The 22903-nt window shown below is 44.7% G+C and overlaps 1 pseudogene; it reads left to right on the plus strand.

The window, feature by feature from the left end:
• The first annotated feature begins 1018 nt into the window (after positions 1-1018).
• LOC106001322 lies at positions 1019-22084 on the plus strand (annotated as a pseudogene).
• The last annotated feature ends 819 nt before the right edge of the window (positions 22085-22903 follow it).

Below are 22903 nucleotides of genomic sequence, written 5' to 3' on the forward strand. Positions count from 1 at the left end.
GAATTCCCCAGGATCCCCCATGCCTCATTTCTTTAGCCTACTACATTTCTCAATCGCACAGATCTTTTCTTGAAATGAATATCAGGGGCTAGGTGGTGTTCAGTAATCAGAGTTGAGCACCTCTGTTTCTGAGACAAGTTAAAGATGAGCAGATACCACCCATGCCAGCTGTGTTCCCTACATGAGGTCAGCCACTCCTGCATGGTATGGCTTTGCATGTGTGTGAATGCCATGTGGATGCATAACTAACATTTGTATGTATAGCACACACATATGCATGTTTGTATGGATTGTGTACATTTATGTGCATGCATATGCACTTAAACTCTCTGGCCTTTTGGTCTCACTGGCCATTTGTTTTGTTTGGCCTTACAGGAATGGGGAGCCAGGATCTCTGAAGGAAACAAACCCAGACTCTGTGCTCTTTGCATGCATCTGTCTACCAGCAGCACATAGCCATCATAGGAAGGAATCTGGTCCTTGGCCAGCTGTTCCTGTCTGCCTAGCATCCCTGCAGTCTGCACCAGGTACTCCTATGAGTATGGCCCATGATGTGGGTTGGCTGGCAGGGGGTCGGGGAGGGGTGAAAGTGTGGCAATGAGTTCCTGTGGCTCTGGAAATGCCCTCTGTCTGCATGTGGCTATTCCCAGGAGCCTCTCTCTGATGCCTACTAGTTGTCAGCAGATGGATTGAGGAGGATGGATTGAGAGAGGTGGTGGAGGAGAGCTGAGGGCCCACCGAGGAGCAGGAACAGCGGGTAGCCTCAGCTCCCAAAGCATGACCTGGCTTTTCCTTCTTCCTCTATAGGCCATAAGGAAGCACCACTGGCCTCTGATTCCCAGGAGGATAGAGTGGCAACTTCTCACCTGGACGAGGATATTTGGGTTCTTGTGGACCCAACTGCTTCCAGCTCTGAGCAGATCTGCTGACCCTGTGCCTCTGAACTGACACACACGGTAGCCTCCTGCTGCCCATGAGCCTACTTTGCTGAAGGGCAGTCACACAAGGTTCCAACCCTATGAGGATGAATGGCCCCATCAGGGGGCTTCTCATAGCCCTGATGGTGGCATGCGGGACAGTAGTATCATTTGCACCCAGACCCCGCATCACCTGGGAGCTGGGAGGTGAGAGCTAAATTTGCACAGGTGATTGTAGTATGGGAGGGGAATGGACCAGCTGGGACACTAGGGTGGATACTGGGCACCCAGCACTTGACCTGTTGATGTCTTTGTGTGACCATTGAGAGTGCATGCAACTGTTTAGTGTGATGCTTTGATGACTGAGAAATGGTCCATGAGATTCCCATTGATATCTGAATTGGAGATCACTTAAGGACACTTCCTTCCTAGTACTCCGTAATGGCCAAGGCTCTGCCTGGCACAAGCAAGTGCCTGCTCCACACACTTGGGTAGAAGCATGAGATGAATACAGCTTGGGAATGAGTGTTTCTTGCTTGCTGGTCTCAGCTATGATTAGTTCCTTTCCCAGGACCTGTGTCTTGGCCCCTCTGCTTTGGAAAATTAGAGCACCTGGTTCTAATTAGCACCTGGCTCTTCCTGTTTGGTGTTGGTTTGCATTTTGATAGGTTCTTGGACATCTGTGCTAGGCACTGTGATAGATACTCAGGGAAATCATTCAAGTGTTATTTATGCTCTTAAGGCCTCATAGTTTGAGAACAACTATATAATGAACCATTGAGCTACATCAAGACATCAGCTCCATGGAAATTAGTCATGTATTTGAAGAGCAGACATTCAGGGTCTGGATTCCAGAATGAGTGTGACACAGGCCTTAAGTGGCATTGAAGGCAGAGAGATCAGAATGTGAGGGAAGTGACATGCTTTCAGGAGCTCACGACACTTCCTGACCCCCTTGACTGTTCAATCAAGTAGATGCCTGGCCTTATGTAGAAGCCAAGATACAAGCTCTCAGACTGATGACAGGAAAGCAAGAAAGATAAGACAGATTCTTTAAAAAACAATGCTTACCTAAAGGTGATAGCTCATAGCTGTAGTCTTAGCTCTTAGGCAGAATGTTCCTTAAACAGGTATTTTACATCATAGGAATGAAAGTTGGTGTTCACCTGTTTCAGAAAAAAATCCTGAATTGTTACATTCAGGATTTAGACCTAATCTAATGTTTAGACCTAATCTGTGGATGATTAGAGACACATAGATGGGGAGGATGCACAGGTGAAGGTGTCTGGCTAGGGATCCTATGGGAGGCCACTCAGTAGGGCTCTTGGAACTTGGCAGGACTTAGAGACAAGAAAGGGAGTCAGCTGTACAACTTTGGGTCAAACACCTGCTGCAGATCCTGGCTCTACCTCTCTTATACACTTGGTGGCAGCATTGCAGTGTGCTCTGGAGGCCGCATGAGCAGATAAAGCCTACATGCTCCGTCCTCACAGGCCTGCACATCATCATGCTTGCTGTAACTGAATGGGGCTATTAGATCTGAGTAAGCTTAACAATTCCTTGCCTCTGACCCCCTTTCCTGGATCTGATGGTTCCCTTTGCTTCCCACAGAGGTAGATTTGGTGTGGTTTCACGAGCCAGGCGTCTTCAACTACTCGGTCTTGCTTCTGAGTGAGCACAAGGACACTCTGTATGTGGGCGCCCGGGAGGCCATTTTTGCGGTGAATGCACTCAACATCTCTCAGAAGCAGCATGAGGTGTGTTTTGAGCCCCACTCCCCAAGAGCCATGCAGACCTGCAGCGGTGGGGAGCCTCTTGTTCCCAGAATGCCCCTTAACTTTGCATTTATTCAGCCCTATCTTGGTATCCAGAAGTTTAGTCAGCCTGCTCCTTCCCTTCCCCTCCATTTTCACCCTTTTTGCCTTTCATTGGCTTATATTAGTTCTATGGGGGGATTTCATTATTGTATCACCCCCTGTATTCTATTCCCTGCCTATTCCCTGCTTTGATTGATGGATAGATATTCACTGTGCTGTGTCTATGAATAAGACGTATAGGTATGCCAAGATGACACCCATGTTACTTCCATAGGTCAGGCTTCCCTCCTGCCTGGAACCTTCTCTGGCGCTAGTGGCCTGGAGGCAAATCCCAGTCCTGCCTTTATCTCTTCAGTTCTTAAGGAAGAGGATCCTTTTTTTGTCTGAATAAACCAAAAAAAGCACCCAGCAAATCCATCATCATCTTGCTCATGGATATTTTTGTTTATTCATACAATTAATTTGAATCCAGGGGACGTAAGTCTGGTCTTATCATTGCAGCTTCAAGTTTGTTTTGTATTCCTGTCTTACATCTTAGCCTTGACATTGCCCCTTGCATGGTGACAGTGTCTAACCTGGACCTCTTCTTACATCCTCCTCTGGGGCTGGGTTGGGTACCGAGCTTGCCATGAGCAGGGAGAAGAAGATTCAGTCCCTCCTCTCGGTGCCTCCCACCTTCTGAACTGTGTGCCCTGATCACATTGGTAGGGCTTTGCCTGGCAGAAGTTCTTAGTGTAAACACTGTAAATGTGACCTAGGCTCAGTCCCATTTATGTGGTTTCATATAGGTAGGTGCTTTGTAGATTTGGAGTGAAGTTGCCAGTTAGGATCTTTTTTCTTTTGGTCAGTTGTAGGGCTTGAACTTTGGGCCTGGGCACTATCCCTGAGCTCTTCAATTCAAAGCTAGCACTCTACCACTTTGAGCCACAGTACCACTTCCCATTTTCTGGTGGTTAATTTGGAGATAAGAGTCTTACAGACTTTCCTGTCCGGGCTGGCTTTGAACTGCAATCCTAAGATCTCAGCCTCCTGAGATATACCTGCGTGAGCCACCTGCTCCCAGCCCAGTTAAGATCTTATTCCATTCTTGTGTGTCCCAGTGGCTGTATTGCCACCATGTATGAGTGTGGCTGGCACAAGGTCATGGTGGAAACTCACAGCATTAGTTTTGAATAGCCCCTCACCTGGGCTTCTCTTTCCAGATGCAGCTCTGTGTGCTTTCAGACTGCTGAGCTCCACACCTGTATACATCTCAGAGTAGTCAGAAATGTCCTAACGTTTAGGAGACAGTGATGGTTGTTTAGGGAAGGCCATAGCAGGAGCTTAGGGCCTTTTGTTTCCCCTCTATCTTGTGCTGCTTTCTGTCCTGTGGTGTCCATGGAAGGTGGGCCACAACCTAATACCAGCTCAGGTTAGGGAGATGTATCAACATGGATCCTTCAGCAAATGGTGCTGAGCCGACACTGTGGTTAACACTGTCACTGTCTGCCAACACATTTGTAAGAAATCCTTCCTACCGAGTCAACCTCAAGGCTGCCTTTTAAAAAGTGGATTTCAAAATTACTTTCATTGTTAGCCTGTATTAATTGTACATATTATTTTTTCTTGTTTAGAAAACAAATTTTAATCTTTCTTAAAATATAATTTTATTGTTATTACTAAGGTATTATATAAAGGGGTTATTGTTTCATTTAAAATTTCCAACGCAGAGGCTGGAAGGTGGCTCAGCGGTAGAGTGCTTGCCTTGCATGCATGAGGTCCTGGGTTTGATTCCTCAGTACCACATAAGCAAAAAGAAAAAAGCCGGAAGTGGTGCTGTGACTCAAGTGGTAGAGCGCTAGCCTTGAGCTGAAAAGCTGAGGGACAGCGCCCAGGCCCAGAGTTCAGGCCCCACGATCGGACCTAAAAAAAAAATTTCCAAAGCATTTATACAGTGTGCACATCAAATCCAGCCATTTCCACCTACCCTAATTAATATACTGCAGAAATCAGTATTGTATTTTTAGTTTGCTTATTTTTAGACTCCACATATGTTAGAGAACATGTATCTGGTCCTTCTATGTCTGGATATTTCACTTAACATAATATAGCTCAGTGCATTTTCCTCAAAATGACAGGAGTTCATTGTTCTTTATGGTTGAATAATATAGATATAATAAATATGTAGATATACCACATATTTGTATCCATTCTGATGGGAACCTAGACTGATACTATACCTTAGTCCGTGTCGGTCAATCAGTCAACTATATTGTATGTGTGTGTATGTGTGTGTGTGTGTGTGTGTGTGTACACGCATGCAGGCATGTGTGTGTGTGTGTGCCAGTATTGGAACTTGAACTCAAGGCTTGGCTTGAGTACTCTTGCTTGGCTTTTTTCTTAAGCCTGGCATTCTACTATTTGAGCCATGCATCTTCTTCCAAACCAGCCACTTTAAAAATGATTTTAAAAAAACCCTATTCCAGTGTTTTATATTCTTGACAAAAGTAATTTTTTCCCACTTTGAATACTTTACTTGTTGCTGTTCTTCTGTAGTGGGCAAGAGAGCTATAAGAGTCTTCCTTATTTCAGGTCATAATCAGAAAGTTCAAGAAGGCCCCAGATGGCCCTCCTTCTCAAGCTGAGATTGTACCCCAATTTAGAGACTGCTGGGCTCTGAATTCCATCATGTGTTTTTTAAGCTATATATCTGATCTCACCTTTTACTTACCATTTGTTCTTTTCCAACAGGTGTACTGGAATGTCTCTGAGGACAAAAAAGTACAATGTACCAAAAAGGGAAAGTCAAGAGAGGTAAGTGCTTTCACCAGTTACAAAACCCTGCATGTTCTCCTTAGTTGTCTAATATCACGAGTATAGCTGTTTGCAGCTGGTCGTGGTGTGTGGTTGAGTGGTCCTGATGAGCTTTGTTGGGCCACAGAGCCTGGGGAAATTCATTCCTTCTGCTTCTAACTGGGGGTGGGCATTCACAGCGGATGCCAGACATAGGAGGCACTCAAGAAATAGAAGTGGAAATGTTCTCCTTTGTATGAATTGGGTTTATCAAAAGCTTGAGATTTTGACTACAGGAAACTATTTTTGATGCCCACCAACATGTGGTATAAGATTCTGGACTGATGGGTCTTGTCTACAGATTGAGATCTGGAGACATTTCCCGGATTTGGAAATTCTGGGCAGAGTCCCATCCCATAGGCCCTTAAGCATGCTCTCTATCTAGGGATCTCTATGAGACTCTCCTTTCTCTTAAGAGCCCCGAGTCACCATCTATCCATTGTGCCACTGTGTCTCTGCTGGTGCTAGACACATGTCCAGGTTCTAAGACTGTGAGTGCCTACCTAGTCGGATCTGACCATTGCTCATGACAGCAGGGTTGGGGAAAACTCTAGTTTTGAAACTCTAGTTTTAAAATGTATTTTCTTGCTAAACTTTCTTAGGAAAGTGCTAAAGCATTTGTTTCTACATCCAGTGTTCACTGAGGAAGTATGTGGACAGCAGGCACTGATGGAATTGCAGGGACCATACGGTCTTTAGAGTCGAGCGAATCAGCTCTTGGCACTGCCCACTCTGTGTGGACACCAGACAATGTCCTGGAGCCTTCCCCTGCAATGTGGAGTAGGGGTGATTATGAATTGCACCCTCCCTGCCAGTTATAGCAAAAGGAAGGGCCTGATTTAAAATAATTTCAGACTATAGCACTCCCCCAAATATCATGGAGGCTCCTAAATGGCGCCTTTGTTTTCCTCTTGTGGCCTTTATGAATTACAGCTGGAAACACTACCTCTTGGCTAGCCTTTTGCCTGGGGTGGGGCTGGGTGGTGAGAAAGCTATTTCTAGTTTTGTGTACACATGTGGAGAGTGGGTCCTGGAAGGCAGAAGCCTTCTATGACATGTAGTCTTTGGCAATTTGGCCAACCAAATGAATGATGTGTGTTTAGTGATATATATATATATATATATATATATATATATATGTTATATATATGTATATATATGGTTTGTGTTTAGTGATATATATATATAACATTCATATAGTGATATATAAATATTTATACATACATTTTTATATATTGCCATATTATTTATAATATAATATGTAACATAATGTATATACTATAGCTACATATATAATATAGCAATGTCTATAGCAAGGTAGCAATGTACAATTTTGAGGTCAACTCAGTGCTTGCTTTGGTCCCCTGGTCTTTGTCGAGTGTCAATTAGTGATACTGAAATTGACCCAGTAATTGTGTATCCTATGGACATAGAAGAGATAAAATTATACTCTTCAGCTTATAGTTTAGGTATATGCAGGTGCCTGAAATGTTACAATCCATTCCATGGAACAAGTAGGTCACTGTATGAAGAGGAAAGGAGAGAAGCTCAGAACAGGCCTCACAGTTTGGACATTGCTAGTGCTTTCATTGTCAGTTGACTCTTATCTCCCAACAGACAGAATGCCTCAACTACATTCAGGTGCTTCAACCACTCAATGCCAGCTCCCTCTATGTATGTGGGACCAATGCCTTCAAGCCAACTTGTGACTACCTGGTAAGACCGGGGACTTTCCTTGTGGGTCACTTGAGCAGTGATTAAAGAAAAATGGAGGACTTTAAGGAGGCCTAAGATGATTTGTACCCCAAAGCATGAGGTTATCCTCAGGCCAGCCATGTGAGCAATGGGGTAGTGATTCTTATCTGTAAAACTTTACCAGGCCAGCTGGGTGCCGGTGGCTCTCACCTGTAATCTTAGTTACTCAGGAGGCTGGGATCTGAGGATCACGGTTAATGCTAGCCCTGGCAGGAAAAGTCCATGAGACTCTTATCTCCAATTAACCACCTGAAAACCAGAAGTGGTGCTGTGGCTCAAGTGGTAGAGCAGTCACCTTGAGCTGAAGAGCTCAATGACAGCACCCAGGCCCAGAGTTCAAGCCCCACAACCAACCAAAAAAATAAGGTAACTTTACCAGGCTGTGAAAAGCAGCCTACATGGCTCCTCTGTTCCTTATTGTCCACAACCAAAGTGTGGCCCAAGGTGGGGTTCAGGTGGTTCTTGGGACTAGAGAAACATTCTAGAAAATGAACTGCTGACAAATGCCTCCAGGTGCCTAGACTCCAGCAGCTTGGCTGTGGTGGACTTGAAAACTCAGAAGTCTTAAGATGCCTTTGCTTTTATTCAATGGTAGAACTTAACATCCTTTGAGTTTCTGGGAAAAAATGAAGATGGGAAAGGCAAGTGTCCCTATGATCCTGCGCATAGCCACACATCCATCATGGTTGGTGAGTTCTTCTCCTCAGGCTTTCTCCTCTCTGAAGGTTATGACCTAGTGTTACATCCTTACATAGAACACTAGCTCCTGTTCCTTCTTTTGTCTTTCTTCCTTGGTCTCATTTCTTTGTGTGTGTGTGGGCTAGTTTTGGGGCTTGAATTGGGGCCTAGGCACTGTCCTTGAGCTTTATCACTCAAGACTAGTTCTCTACCACTTGAGCCAGAGCTCTACTTATGGCTTTTTGATAGTTAATTGGAAATAAGAGTCTCATGGACTTTCCTTCCTAGGCTGGTTTTGAACCATAATTCTCAGATTTCAGCCTCCTGAGTAGCTAGAATTACAACTGTAAGCCACCAGTGCTGGGCCTCTGATTTCAATGTGTGTGTGTGTGTGTGTGTGTGTGTGTGTGTGTGTGTGTGTGCTGGGGCTTGGGCTTGAACTCAGAGCCTGAGCACTGTCCCTGAGCCTCTTTTGCTCAGCTATCACTTTACTACTTGAGCTACAGCTCCACTTCTGTCTTTTTTTTGGGGGGTAGCATTTTGGAGGTAAGAACTCATGGACTTTCTTGCCTGGGCTGTCTTTGAACTGTGATCCTCATATCTCAACCTCTTGAGTAGCTAGGATTACAGTTGTGAGCCACTAGTGCCTGGCCCTGGTCTCTCCCAAGAGTAGGTATTTATCCTTTGACACAGACTCCTTAAGAAGAGTTTTGAATTCATCATTCAAAGAGATAGCCACTACTGAGATAGCACACTACTTTGCATCCATTTTTGGCAATCACTCTAAGACATTCTTCTTTGGGAGAGAGGTTAGCCACAGAAACTTGAGCTGCCTACTGTGGTCTCATCTCAGCAGTGGCCTGTAAGTCTTATAGATATTTACAATTATGCAGGCCCCATTATAAATGGAATAATTCCATTTATAATTTTTCTACTCTATGATGATGTAAGGTACACTGTACAGTGTCATTCAGTCTTCACCTCTAGTGCAGTATTCAGAGTATTCCCCATATTCTCAGCACCTGATTTCAAACCAGGCCTTGAGTGAGGCGAATGGGCCTTCCTACATGCGATGTAAGTGTTCTGAGTACATTTATATTAGGTGAGGTAAGCTATATTGTTTGCATCAAAGGGAAATAACCTGTGTTTCGAGTAACAGAGGTTTCAACTTGGAATGATTTTGTCAGGTGTAACCTGGTGTAGCAGGGAGCATTTGTTATTCTTTTATGGGATTTGAGAAGTTGTTGCTTGCATTCAGTCAATACTTTTAAGTCCATGGTGCAAATGAATGTGGCAGCTACAATTATTCCAAAGAAAAGGTATAGCTGTAAGAACTAGAAGGGCATTCCAGCAGATGGAAAACTTCATCTTCTACAGAGGGACTTAATTCAGTTACAAAGAAATTGATCCTGATGCCACAGAGAAGGAGTTGTTCTGATTCTTTTTTTCCATCTCCTCCCTGTTCCTGGGGTACTGAAGATGGAGAGCTTTATTCTGGGACAGCATACAATTTTTTAGGGACCGAGCACATCATCTCTCGAAATCCTTCCCACAGTGCTTTGCGGACAGAACAAAACATCCAATGGCTGTATGGTAAGATGTTCTGTAATGGTAAGATAGTAAGATGCATACTGGGTGGGCATTGGTTCACTTCTCTTCTAGTGTTCCTTGAGCTCCCAGTGTCCTGAACTGTTAGCAGCTAACTGGAACTTTTCAGGGACCCTTCCAGAAACCAGGGCATCCTGTTTGGTTTGTTCTATGTTAACAGAGCACTACTTTAAGGTTGCATTAACCTCCTTCTCTGAGAACAGAGTAGAGAGATTTCAGTAATTGACACTTGATGGTAAGTGGCAAACTCAAATTTGTCACATTGGGATGTGGAGTTATTTGGGCATGACATCAGAAATCCAGGTTTTATGCCGCACCTCCAGGGCCTGCTACCTCCAGATGATAGCTGGTTTATGCCCAGCTTTGGGAGCAGGTAGTAAGAGGCTTCTCATTGGCTTTTTCCTGAAGGTAGTGGCCAGAGAGATTTTTGGCCTCTTTACAGCCTCTATTCCCTCTCTGGGGGTGGTGACTGTGGCCTGACATGCAGAGGCAGCTAGACGTCTCTTGAGAGTGGGCCAGAGTCTTAGAGCAACTGCTTCTTTTACAGTTAATTGGTTTGAATCCCTTGTTTAGAGCAGAAGAGGCTCTGAATTCTAGTGGAGAGGTTGTCTTTCAGGACCAGCATCAGGGCCATCTTTCTGAGTCTGGCATGACCAGGCATGACACAATCATCATTCCTAACTCTGGAGTTTGATTCCAACATAGTGCATACACTCCAGATGTCCTTGTAGGGAAGTCCCTAGCCCCAAGGTTGCACTGACTGCCTGTGACACCATTGGGAGCAGGCAGTGACACACTCTAAATGTAAGGACAATCCGGTCGGTGTCATGTCTCTGCAGACCCTAGCTTTGTCTCTGCTGATGTAATCCGACAAAGCTCCAACAGTTCCGAGGGTGATGATGACAAGATCTACTTCTTCTTTACCGAAGTGTCTGTGGAGTATGACTTTGTCTCCAAGTTAAAGATCCCCCGCATCGCGAGAGTGTGCAAGGTAAGTACTGCCCTGCTAGCCTAGTCTTCCTGTCCTGTAGGATCAGGCCTGGAAATGCACCTTTTTCTGCTACCTAATCCCCTCCTGCAATAGCATTCACTGTTGGGAGGCCTGGCAGGTGCCATGTATTTGTTATCAGAACCTCTCCCCCTTGCCAATAGCGTTCATGGGGACTAAGGTGATAATGGTACCCAGCCTGCACCCCATGAGCCTGTGGTTTTCAAGCACTGCCCTTAGTCTTCCCAGAATTGTAGAAAAAGTTAGGTTTTATGGATTGTGCTCAGGGAGCTCAGTCAACTCAAGAATGAACGAGTCAAAAACTGAAGGCTAAGAAGCGAGAACTGCACTTAAATGTTTGTCAGGTTCTAAGCTTGATGTATATGTGTGGAGATTTGAGGCAAGGATGTTCTTAAAAGCAGATGCTTAGCACCAGAGAACGGCCATGGGTAGAGTTAGCAAATCTCAAGGGTAGCTTAGCTGGCATCTTAGAGAAGGCAGGGTGACATCTTAGATATAACATCAGGACCCACAAAAGACAATTAGCTGCAGTGGTCAGACATTTATCCCACATGGAAGTCATTCGATTTCCAGTTGCCAAGTGGTCTTTCCGTGTGGTGATCCTTATTAGAATCTCTCCTCATAGTAACAAAGATCTCATGCCACTAATACACAAAACTGCCGCACTTCCTTTAACAGCCCATCACACAAAGCAGAAAGTGGATGCTGTGTGTACCTGAGTTGTTTGCCTAGATCTTCTCTAGCCAGGGCTCACTCAGTGCCCAGGTTGCTCTTCACCCATGGTTGTCTCACTCCTCCTCTTGCAGAGATATGTACCACCAGTGTTCAGGCCAGGCTGGTGCCTTGCATGGTGGGTGCTTAATGCAAGTCCAGGGCTGCCGGCAGGTAAATGAAGCATTCTAGCAGCAGCCCAACCTGAAGGTGTCAGTGCCCTCATTCTCCACTGCTGCTGCAGTTCCATAGCTGGGTGGACCTACTTTGGCTGATCTTGACACCTAGCTCTAGGGTAAGGCTTTGCATAGTGGCTAAGACCCACTCCATCAAATTCATGCTATGAGGCTTGGTAAGGCTTCTGTGTCCCCTCAGAATCCTATTCTGGTCCTGTACCTTTTCTCACTGCTGGACTGAGGCCGGAATGCCATCTCATGCACACAGACTCAGAAGCCCATGAGACAAATGGCCACTGACAAGCTAGAAATTTCCTCTGCTAAAACATCAGAAGGAAAAATAAGGGCTTCTTACACACTTCATCATTTGTCTTTCTGTGATTACATAGGAGAGATGAGAATGGAGTGGGTTTTCAGCGTGTCCAAAATAAACAAAGACTCTTTCATTTCATATTCTTTGGCATGCACATTTTCAGTTCACTGGTTTCCATGACCCATGGAACATTCATTCTAAGAATTCCCAGTGGATGCTTAAAACCACAGACAATACTGGATCCATATGTGCTATTTTCCTACACATATATACCTATGATAAAGTTTAGTCTATGCGTTAGATAAAATAAATTAATTAAAAATTAAATAAAAAATTTAAAAAATAACTTAAATAAAAATTAGATAAATAGAACAGACTCTCAGACTCTGTATCTGAAACCGTGGGAAGGTAACCATAGAGAAGGTGGATCAGTTGTATTCTCTCCCAGCCATGAAGTCTTGAGAATTCACTCCTTTGGCCACTGCACAGTGTTTGTTTAAGAACAACTTAGTAGGCCCTTCATTCTACTATATGTCAGCAGGTAGAATGGAAGTGGAGGCTTGGATCTGTCAAAGAGGAAATTCACACATTCACCCAAGATAGGTTTCATGTCTAGAGACTGCCTGCCACCCACCAGGCCCTTATGATTCACTTAGAGGTTGTTTGGAGATTCTCACACTCCAAGAGCCAGTCTTGTTGTGTCAGAGCTCATTCAGAGTGCCGCAGAGTAGTTGTTTCAGTTGTCATTAGATGAGTTTTAAGAGAGAGGAGTTTTATCTGCTTTGTTTTAATTTGATCCAGAAAGTGTGATCTGAGCTAGCTAGCACTATCTACTTTCCTTTCACTCAGCAAGGCTTGTCCAGGTCATGCTGTGAGCTAGTGAGGTGGTTATTACACCCCATATGCAATACCTGCTTATGAGCCATCTAGGCTCTCTTACCATGACCTGTCTCTTGTGTCTTAGGGGGACCAAGGTGGTTGGAAGGTCTTGCAGAAGAAGTGGACCTCTTTCCTGAAGGCCAAGCTGATCTGCTCCCAGACAGATATGGGTCTGACCTTCAACATATTACAAGATGTCTTTGTACTGAAGGCCCCAGACCTCAAGGAACCCATGTTCTACGCACTCTTCACCCCACAGCTGTAAGTGTGCCCTGGGTAAATGGGATATATGCCCTCCCCAGTGCCCCGCTTCACGTCATGCACTCACACAGCCTCTCCTTTGCAGGAATAACATAGGGCTGTCGGCAGTCTGTGTCTACACACTGTCCGTGGTAGAGGCAGTCTTCTCTCATGGCAAGTTCATGAAGAGCATCACAGTGGGCCAGTCTCCCATCAAGTGGGTACCCTACTATGGTCTGGTGCCCACTCCGCGGCCTGGAGCGGTGAGCAGGGCAGGGGCTCTAGGGAAAGGTTGTTCTTCCTGTTCAAGGGTCTTGGCCCTGATGATAACATCTCACAAATGCTAGGGCCTCCTAGAAAGTGAGTCTCCTGGCCACCATGAGTCTATACCATGCCAGGCAGCCACTGGGCCTGAGAACTGAAGAGGGAAGCCTGACCCTTTGCTGTGTATTGTTTAACAGGTCTCAGAACGCTCTTCCCAAAGCAATGTGCTACTGTCTATTTTGTGGAACTGAATTTGCATAATACAGTTTGGTTTCCTGCAGAAAAAGACGCAATTTCTCTACTGGTGATTTTTACTGTCAGGAGCTATTCTGTCCACTAGTCAATAGGAGTCAAATTTTTTCCCTCCTAAAAATGGTCAATTTTAGACAAAAAGAATAAAGAGTTTTAGGCTGATCTGGCTGCCCACTCATTTGTCATGTAGTAAATGGGGCCCCCCCTCCCCACCCCACGCCAGCTCTGGATGCCTGGCCCTGACCAGACACCATCAGTTCTTTTGTGGACACTGAAAAATTAGTTTATTGTACTCATGAACTTTGGAAAGGTCCCAAATTTGAGGAAACTGGCACCATTTTTTCCCTCTTTCTCTATCATCATGGTTGGGAATGTCCAGTCTGTGGGTCATGTACAATCTGAAAAATTATTTGGTGCATGATGGGATAACCATAAATGCTTCCAGTCAGCTCTCATTGGCTGCCTCTAGCCTATTATTGATAATATCATATGGCTGGAGAATGATGTTATAAATATTCAAATGGCCTCTAGAAGAAAAAAAAGTTTTGTTTTTCATCAATGTTTGTCAGAATCCTTATCTTTATGGAAAGCTATTATAAAAGTGTCTTTAATTTCCAAAGCTTGGAGATTAGTTTATTGATAATTCTTCCCCTGATTATGTGTCAAGACCAGTCACATTTTGTGGATGTGATTTAAAATTGTGTCCTCCGGCTCCTGGGAAGAGGCCCCTTTAGGTATTCTCTGTCACCCTTCTTTGAAGACAGTCAGTGTGGGGCCCTCAGTGCTACAGCTGATGAGAATCCAGAGGCTGTGCTTGCTCAGTGATGGCTGTGCATGTTAACCAGGAGAAATTTTGCCCTCACAGTGTGTCAACAGCAAGGTACGCACAGCCAATCATACCAGCTCTTGGAATTTACCAGACAGAACACTGTTGTTTGTTAAAGAACACCCTTTGATGGATGACTCAGTAACTCCAGTAGACAACAGGCCCAAATTAGTCAAAAAAGATGTGAACTACACCCAGATCGTGGTGGACAGGACCCAAGCCCTGGATGGAACCATCTATGACATCATGTTCATCAGCACAGGTGGGTTCTGAGGGCTTCACAGTCACAGCGAGTCTGTATCCCTGGGTAAATGATTGGAAGTATACTTAAAATCCTTTGTGGGTAGATCAGACATCTCTCTTTAGGTAAGCCATGTGGTGGAAGCATGAAAGAATTATGGCACCTGAGCCTCCAGGTTTCTGTGACCATCAGCCACCTAGAGAGCTTGTTTGAACATGGAAGTCTTGGCCTATATCTGGAATAGGCTTCTGTAATGAAGTCCTTGTTGTGGAAATGGAGTGATACCCTTGCATGTAGCGACTGTGAGCGCTGAGCACCCTGGCATTTCCTAAGTGCTGCGGGGAGGCCTTTTTCCTGGCATTGGGAGAAGCCAGACTGAGATGGGTCCTGACCTGTGGGGAGCACCCCTTCTGTTCACTTTATACTCTAGGACCAGTACTCCTGCCACAGCAGCTGACAGGGCATCAAGCCAACCCTGAGAGCTTCCCAGCTGACTTGTATGTTCTGGTGCCTTCCTTGAGCCCTGTTGAGATAAGTCCCTGGAGAGCCAGTGGAGCCCAGGAACCACCTTTGTTCATGAGGGTTGTTGGGATCAACCATGAACCAAGGATTAAGCTTTATAAGAAAAAAAGAATAATCTGCAACTTGAGTTTCTAATAGGTTGTTTGTCAAAGGCTTTTCCTTTTGTTCCTTATGCAACACTGTCCTCTTAATCTCAGTACTTCATTGAGAGTATTTTGGAAGTGACCCTGGTTTGGTGAGCTAGGTATGTCCCTCTGGGGCTGCCTCACTGACACTGTGACTTTGGCCTTGCAGACTGGGGCACCCTCCACAAAGCTGTCAGCCTCAAGAATAGCATGCATATCATTGAAGAGACACGGATTTTCCAGAACTCGGAACCAGTTCAAACCCTACTGCTGTCTTCGAAGGAGGTAAGGGGCCCAGGCAGTAGGTCTGGTGGCTGCCTTGCTGAATGGCTTTATAGGTCTGTGATGTGATAGATACTGGCCCAGCTAGTCTTGGCCACCCTTCTCTTCCTGGCCCTGATGTGCTAGGGACTCACACACAAAGCTATTCTGTGATTATGAGATCTGAAGTTTGGAATGGAAGAAGGCAGAGCTAGGGAGACAAAATTTCACTGAGTCCTTAGGGCAAGAGGCCAGTATCAAGGTGAGATAGACCTTGTATTATGAAAATGAATGTTCTTGTTCTCTGAACCAGTGAGATCAGACTATGTTGGCTAGATATCATGTCATATGAAGACTTGTCAATGTATGAACTTCTAAGAGAAACAATAGGATGCTCGACACCTCATTCTGTTGACACTGTACTTCCTCTTGAACCAGGGACTACAAATGTTTTCTGTTAAGAAATTGACTGGATTCTGGAGGGTTAGAGGCTGGAAGACTGGCCTGCAGGCCCTTAACTTAGCCTGTAGCTCCATTTAGCTTGGAGAAGACATAGAGGAGCAAGCCTCCTGGTAGACTCTGAGTTTAGCATGCCATAAACTTTTTATAGCTCATAAAATAAGTTTTTTTTTCTGTTCAACTTATAAAAACTGCAGGGCCAGCCACTGGTAGCTCATGCCTACAATCCTAGCTACTCAGGGGGCTGAGATTTGAGGATCATGATTCATAAGCCAGCTCAGGCAGGAGAAGTCCATGAGACTCTTACCTCCAATTAACCACCTAAAAACTGGCAGTGGAGCTGTGGCTCAAAGTGGTAGAGCACTAGCCTTGAGCAAAAAAAAAAAAAAAAAAAAAAGCTCAGGAACAGTGCCCAGGCCCTGAGTTTAAGCCCCATGACCACCACCACCACCAACAAGCATAACAAAACCTTTACCTGGAAAGTTGGACAGGAACATTTAGGTTAGAAGTGCTGGGTTTCCCCTGTTGATTGTAGCTTACCATCATATGTCACATGTCCACCTGGCTGTAGAAAGTGTTACTACCCTATTTTACAGCTGAAATGGAGCAATGAGGAGCAGAATGCAGGTAAGTCCATTTTCTGAGATCTGTGTGTTGGCCCTATTACCGTGGGCAGCCAGCCACATGCTGCTCTGTGCCTCATATTCTTCACCATACAATGGAGGGAAAGGAACCTCCTCACTGGGTCACTGTGAATGTTACACAAATCTTATGAAACATTACATCCACAGTGAGAACCTGTGAGCTGGGCCTACACCTGCCCCTACCAAAAGACGGCACAGGGCAAGAGACTTGCCATAGTTCTTGTCTGAACACACCACGCATACCATGCACACACCACACACTACAAACATGAGATCATACAGACATCATATCACACCATATACTCACTACATCCAACACAAACATGCCATGCATTTACTACATTACATCATACTCATATAACCAGTACCCCACCACATACCATACATATCAGATTTAAACACACACAGACACCAATTGGCACACCACACACTTTACACTAACCACATACAAATCACTTACTGTACACACACACATACATCAAACAGCACGCATAACAAAACCCACCACACACTACACTACATATAGCACACATTCTCCATGAACATCATATCCAACATCACATGCAACTCCACACACCACATATTTGGTACACCCACACACATATATTATTTGTGTGTACTACATACACACACACTGCAAGAATCATACTACACATTTAACCACATACATCACATTACACAACATCCACATTTGCCGTACATACCGCAATCCATCCATGTTGTCTGCTTCTGAACCCCATGACTCAATAGGGCATTGTGTCTGCCCTGCCCCTCTGTCTATCCCTGCCTCCTGAGACCTGCATGGCCCCTTTGTGATATGCCTGGCATTTTCCTTCACAGTCCTGAGGTTATAGATTGGGAGAACACAATAGAAGTAGGGCCTCTTAGGTGTATGTCTCCAGCCATGGTCTCTGTCCATGTCTCCAGATGTCCTTTCCCTGCCCCATGTATCAATATGTCTGGCCTACATAGGGTTTCAGGGAGATCAGGCCTCACCTCCCAGGAGATGATCATCAAATAATGTATGTGAGTATGTTAAACCCACTTTCCTTGATTCAGGGGGATGGAACTTGATTGTAACTAATAAATACAGTGGGCTTTCTACATCCGGGGTTCCATATCTGTAGTTCCCCATTTGCAATTCTACAAATCATAGAAAAAAAATCAGAAAATTATTGAGTCTGGATTGAACATATGTAGAATCTTTCCTTGTCATCATCCACTAAAACAGAATGGTGTAAGAGTGATTTATGTGCTTAGATAGCATTGGGTGTTATAAATCATCTAGGGAGGATTTCATGTCGAGGGGAGGGTGTGCATAGGTGTTACCCCAATCTCTGAAGGCATTGAACACTTACAAATTTAGTATGGAAAAGGGGTTCCTAAAAATCAACTCCTGCTGCTACCAAGGGGTGACTGTACCTGTTCTTTCAGCTAATGTTAGCATCTACTAGGAGGCTTGGCCTGAAGCAGGTATGGCCCACTGTGGTTTGGAAAGTTGTTCTTTCCTCCCTTAGCCTCTGTAAGGTGTGGCTCAGTTGTCACATGTTGATTTCATTTAAACATGTTTCATTTGAGCCATTTGCTTAATTGAACTACCCGTCATGGAGAAGCAGGCTGAATGTCCTGAAGGGTAGAAGCCCCTTGGGATGGACCCTTCTTCCCTACAGGCCATCTACCTCCACAGCCACCTACCTGCATCTCATTGTGCAGAGATTGGGCGACGTTCCTTCCAGCCTGCCCAGTGCCACAGGTTCTGGTCTGCAGGAGTGTCCATACACTTGGGGTCTTTTCCCCCAAGAAGTGTTTCTACTCTGGCATAGCAATGAGATTCCTCAAATGGATCCAGGGGAAGTTAGGGTTATATCTACTCAGGAATGCCCTTGACAGGGTGTCTGATGCTGGATCAGACCTTGTCTCCTGTTGTTGTCATCCTGGGAGGCTTCCTTTCTACATTTGTGCAGCACTCAGAGACATGCTCTCCTCATTCCCATAGCTGCTGGAGAGGCTTCGTGCCCACCATCCATGACATCCACCTTATATCTGTTCTGTCTCTGTCTCCCACACACAGGGTAGGAAGTTTGTCTATGCCAGCTCCAACTCAGGAGTGGTCCAGGTCCCTCTGGCCTTCTGCGAGAAGCACAGCAGCTGTGAGGACTGCGTGCTGGCGCGGGACCCCTACTGTGCCTGGAGCCCATCTGAGGATGCCTGTGTGGCATTGTACAAGGGCGAGAAGCCCAGCAGGTACAGGCTGGGACCTTTGAGCATGCACCCCTATAAGTGCACAGTGAATGATGGGGATCCCTTTGTGTTGCAGGGCTTGGATTCAGGAGATGAGCGGTGAGGTGTCCTCATGCCCTGGTGAGTGATTCCACGCTGCATGATCCCTTAAGGAACAGTAAGGCTGTTCAGCCATCTCAGGAAGCTTCTCTTCTGTTGTGTTTTTGTGTGCTTTGTTTTCCTTTCTCTATTCTGAGCAAAACTCATGTGTCATGTCCCAGAGCTGTGACCTTTTCCTTTTCCTACCCTTTTCTACCTTTTTCTTTCACGAAAAAGTGCTTAAAGGTCCATACATTTAAAAAAATGTCTTCAGTGGATTCATTTTCTGTCTCCACCTTGTGCCCTTTCATGTCCTGCTTACCTGGAGCTCCTTAAGCAAAACTGTGAGTTGTTAAGAATAGGAGGAAAGGGGGCTGGGAAGGTGGCTCAGTGGTTGAGTGCTTGCCTTGTATGCATGAGGCCCTGGGTTCGATTCCTCAGTACAATATAAGCAGAAAAAGCTGGAAGTGGCGCTGTGGCTCAACTGGTAGAATGCTGGCCTTGAGCTAAAGAGCTGAGGGACAGTGCCCAGGCCCAGAGTTCAGGCCATACAACCAAAAAAAAAAAAAAAAAGAACAGGAAAAAAAGAGTACTTGAGTACAGGTTGACTAGCTCTAATCCAAAGCCTTCAAATCTGAAACATTTTGAGTGCCAATGTGATTCCACAAGTGGAAAATGACATATTGTAAAACTGTTTCATCCAGGAAATTTAAAATATTGTATAAATTTACTTTCAGGCTGTGTGTCTAAGATACATCTGAACCACAAATGAATTGGATGGTTAAACTCTAGTTCCCTTCCCAAGTTATATATGTATGTATGTATACATATATATGTGTATGTATATATACACATATGTGTGTATCTACCCTTTCCCAAGATATATAGTTCAAATTTTCAAATATTACAAAATCTAAACAAATTTGAAATCTAAAGTACTTCTGATTCCAAACATCTAAGACTGTAATTAGTTCTGATGGTGTTCACCCTTCAAAATCCCACTGTCTGCAGTTGACCATTGAGAATGTGTTGTGGCTACAGGCAAATGTGGAACTGGGTCAGGATGCTTCAGCTCCAGCCCTCCTCCCTCTCAGATTAGAGAGCCATCTTTGTGCATGCTAAGAGAAAAAGAAAGCAAGAGTAGGACTAGCACCAACAGCCAGCCTTCCTTGCGGCTGCCAGCAAGGCAGCTAACTCAAGCTGCCATTGCTGGTCAGTCTCAGCCTCCCTAGCTGATATGTTTTTCCAGGGATATGGGATAAAAAATGGGATTTCTTTCTTTTTCTCTTTCTAGTTTTTAAAAATTGTCATTGTAAAGGTGATGTACAGAGAGGTTACAGTAGCATAAGTCAGGAAATGAGCACATTCTTTTTGAACACTTTTTCCCTCCCGACCTCCCTCTCCCACAAGATGTATAATTCATTTTCTTTTTAAAAATTTTTTATTGTGAAAATACTGTACAGAGGGGTCACAACTACATGGGCAAGATAATGAGTACATTTCTTTTTTTATTTTATTTTTATTGTGAAAATACTGTACAGAGGGGTTACAATTACATGGGCAAGATAATGAGTACATTTTTATCAAGCATGGTAGCCTCCTCCTATGAGCACATTTCTTATCAAGCATTGTAGCCTCCTCCTTTGTTTCCCCTTCCCATCCCTTCCCATCCTCCCCCCACCCCCACCCCCACCGTATAATTCATTTTCAACAGTATCACTGATGCATTTGGTCACTCTTGTCCCACCATTTCTGGGCTCCCCTTTACCCTCCCCTGAACAGATAAACTTACATGCAAGGCAAAAGGTACAAAAAACAAAAAAGAGTGGCAAAGGAGAAAAAAAAACACAAAAAGAAAAATAACAAAAAAAATCCTCTCTTGTTTCCATATCTTGGAGTTCATTTTGATAAAGATCCTTTTATATGATCATATCACACAGCTATGGAGGCTTTGTGATATCCTTTGATCTCACTGTGTGAATGACTAGATTCTTTTTCTATCATCCAGTGTGTTGACTTGTAGATTGATAGGCACATTCTAGTTACAACAAAAGAGAGAAAGCGTGCAACCTATGTTTCTTCAGGTCTCACTTCACTTAATATAATTTTAAGAAACGAGACTTCTGTAACTTAGAGCTGTGTAGTTGTTTTTGTCCCCGAAGGCTGCTAGTTGGGGCTTGTCTTGCTTTTTGGTCATATATTTTATCCCCTGTGTTCTGAATATCCATCTTGCTGCAGTGGGTGAGACTCTTGAGTCATCCATAGGAATTGACCTATTTCTGAAAGCAGTTGGAGAGTATTATTGCTGTGAACATTTATCTTTATGTTTCAGGTAAAAGTAAAAGAAGTTTACAGCGTCATCATTATTTTAGGCATGGTGGTACGGTGATTCTTAAGTGCTACCTAAAGTCCAACCTGGCTCAGGTGGTTTGGAAGTTCCAGAATCAAACACTGAAAGCCAAGAGACTTAAATATGGTCTTGTGGGTGGGAAAAACTTGCTCATCTTCAACCTGTCAGAGGAAGACAATGGAGAGTACCAGTGTATGTCGGAGGAGAGGATCGGCAGCAATACAGTTTCACAGCTGCTAGCCAGCTATGTCCTAGAGATGAAAGTGTTCCCTTGGTTTCAAATTCATAGGCCACAAAGATGGAGGTCAATACTGTAACCTTAAAGTGTCATCAGCATGTACGCATGGATCTTCTCCTTCAGCTCCGGGTATATCGTAGCCGATATGCCTACCTCCTTAGGGCCATCATCTTACCTCCTGAGTTCATGCTACCACCAATTCCTGGGAACCAAAGATTATAGTCAACAGAGTCCCCCAGCTCCACTCAGAGAAGACAATGTATCTCAGGTCGAATGACAACAGCTGCCTTCTTGCGTCCCTCTTCCTGTTTATCTTCTTGGCCTACAACTGCTACAAGTGCAACCTGCTGAGACAGTGCTTGAAATTCTGCTCAGTCCTGCTTCTTGCAAAGAAGAAGCTCAAGTCAGCTTTTTCGGATCTACAGAAGAGCATAAAGGAGACACCAGTGGATCCCGGGAGCTTCTCCTAGCAGAATGTAATTCAGCCCAAGCCAGCTCTGGTGTCTGACAGGGACAGCTGGACATCATCACCAGCAAAGTTCCCAAGGCAGGGAGAAATCACAGAGAACTGACAAGTTATCCCCAAAGAGAAGCCTTGCTCCTTCCCCAGCAGACTCATGGAATGGCTTTGACCAAACAAGGGAATAGAAAAAAAACAAAACAGATGGGGCTAAGTGTTTGTAGAGGGAGTAGCACCAAAGACCAGCAGAGGGTCAGCTCTCCAGGCTCAGCTACTACCCACACACTGTGCTTCTGGACCCAGGTGTAAGCCCACAACTGCACTTCTCAGGCTCTGGCCAATAGCAGCCTAATATGCCTGGTTGGAAGAGACTAAAAGAGACAGAAACATCTGAGAGCTATTGCTCTGGCTTGTTGTGGGACCTCCAGGTGTGGGGAGGAGAGTGTGGCCAGCAGAGGTGGCCACAGGTCCCTAATCCCCAGCTTCAGATGCAAGGTGAGACCAAGTGTTTGGTTTTCCCTCACTCCTGCCCACCCTGACAGTAGCTTCCTGAAAAGGAAGCTTCTTTGGGTAACCTGCCTTTCTGCTTTGTTCTTGACCCTTCTATCACCTTTGAAATTAAAACCCTAATCCCTTCCCCTGTCTGTCAAATACCTGGAACCATTCCTGTGCTTATGACAATAAAAACAGACTTCCCCAAGCCACCGTTTTCACTTTCTTTTCCAAGCCCGGAAGTTTATGTGAATAGCATCTACCTAACTGGTAACATGTACTTGAGAAGACTTGGCTTAACAATATGATGGCTCTTGCACTCATAGCCTGCACTCATAGTCTGCCAGTGAAGGAGTCCTGGGCTCTTTGACATGTTATTTGGACTCAACAGGAAGAAGAACTTTCTCAACATGGAGAAAGTTCTTCAGTGTGTCTGTGAAGATTTCTACTGCACTCTGGATTCAGGCCCCATAGAGACACGAAGGATCTTTCCATCCTTCGGCCTGATGTAAAAC

Source organism: Dipodomys ordii, unplaced genomic scaffold, assembly GCF_000151885.1.
Source record: "Dipodomys ordii isolate 6190 unplaced genomic scaffold, Dord_2.0 Scaffold286, whole genome shotgun sequence".
NCBI classification, from domain to species: domain Eukaryota; kingdom Metazoa; phylum Chordata; class Mammalia; order Rodentia; family Heteromyidae; genus Dipodomys; species Dipodomys ordii.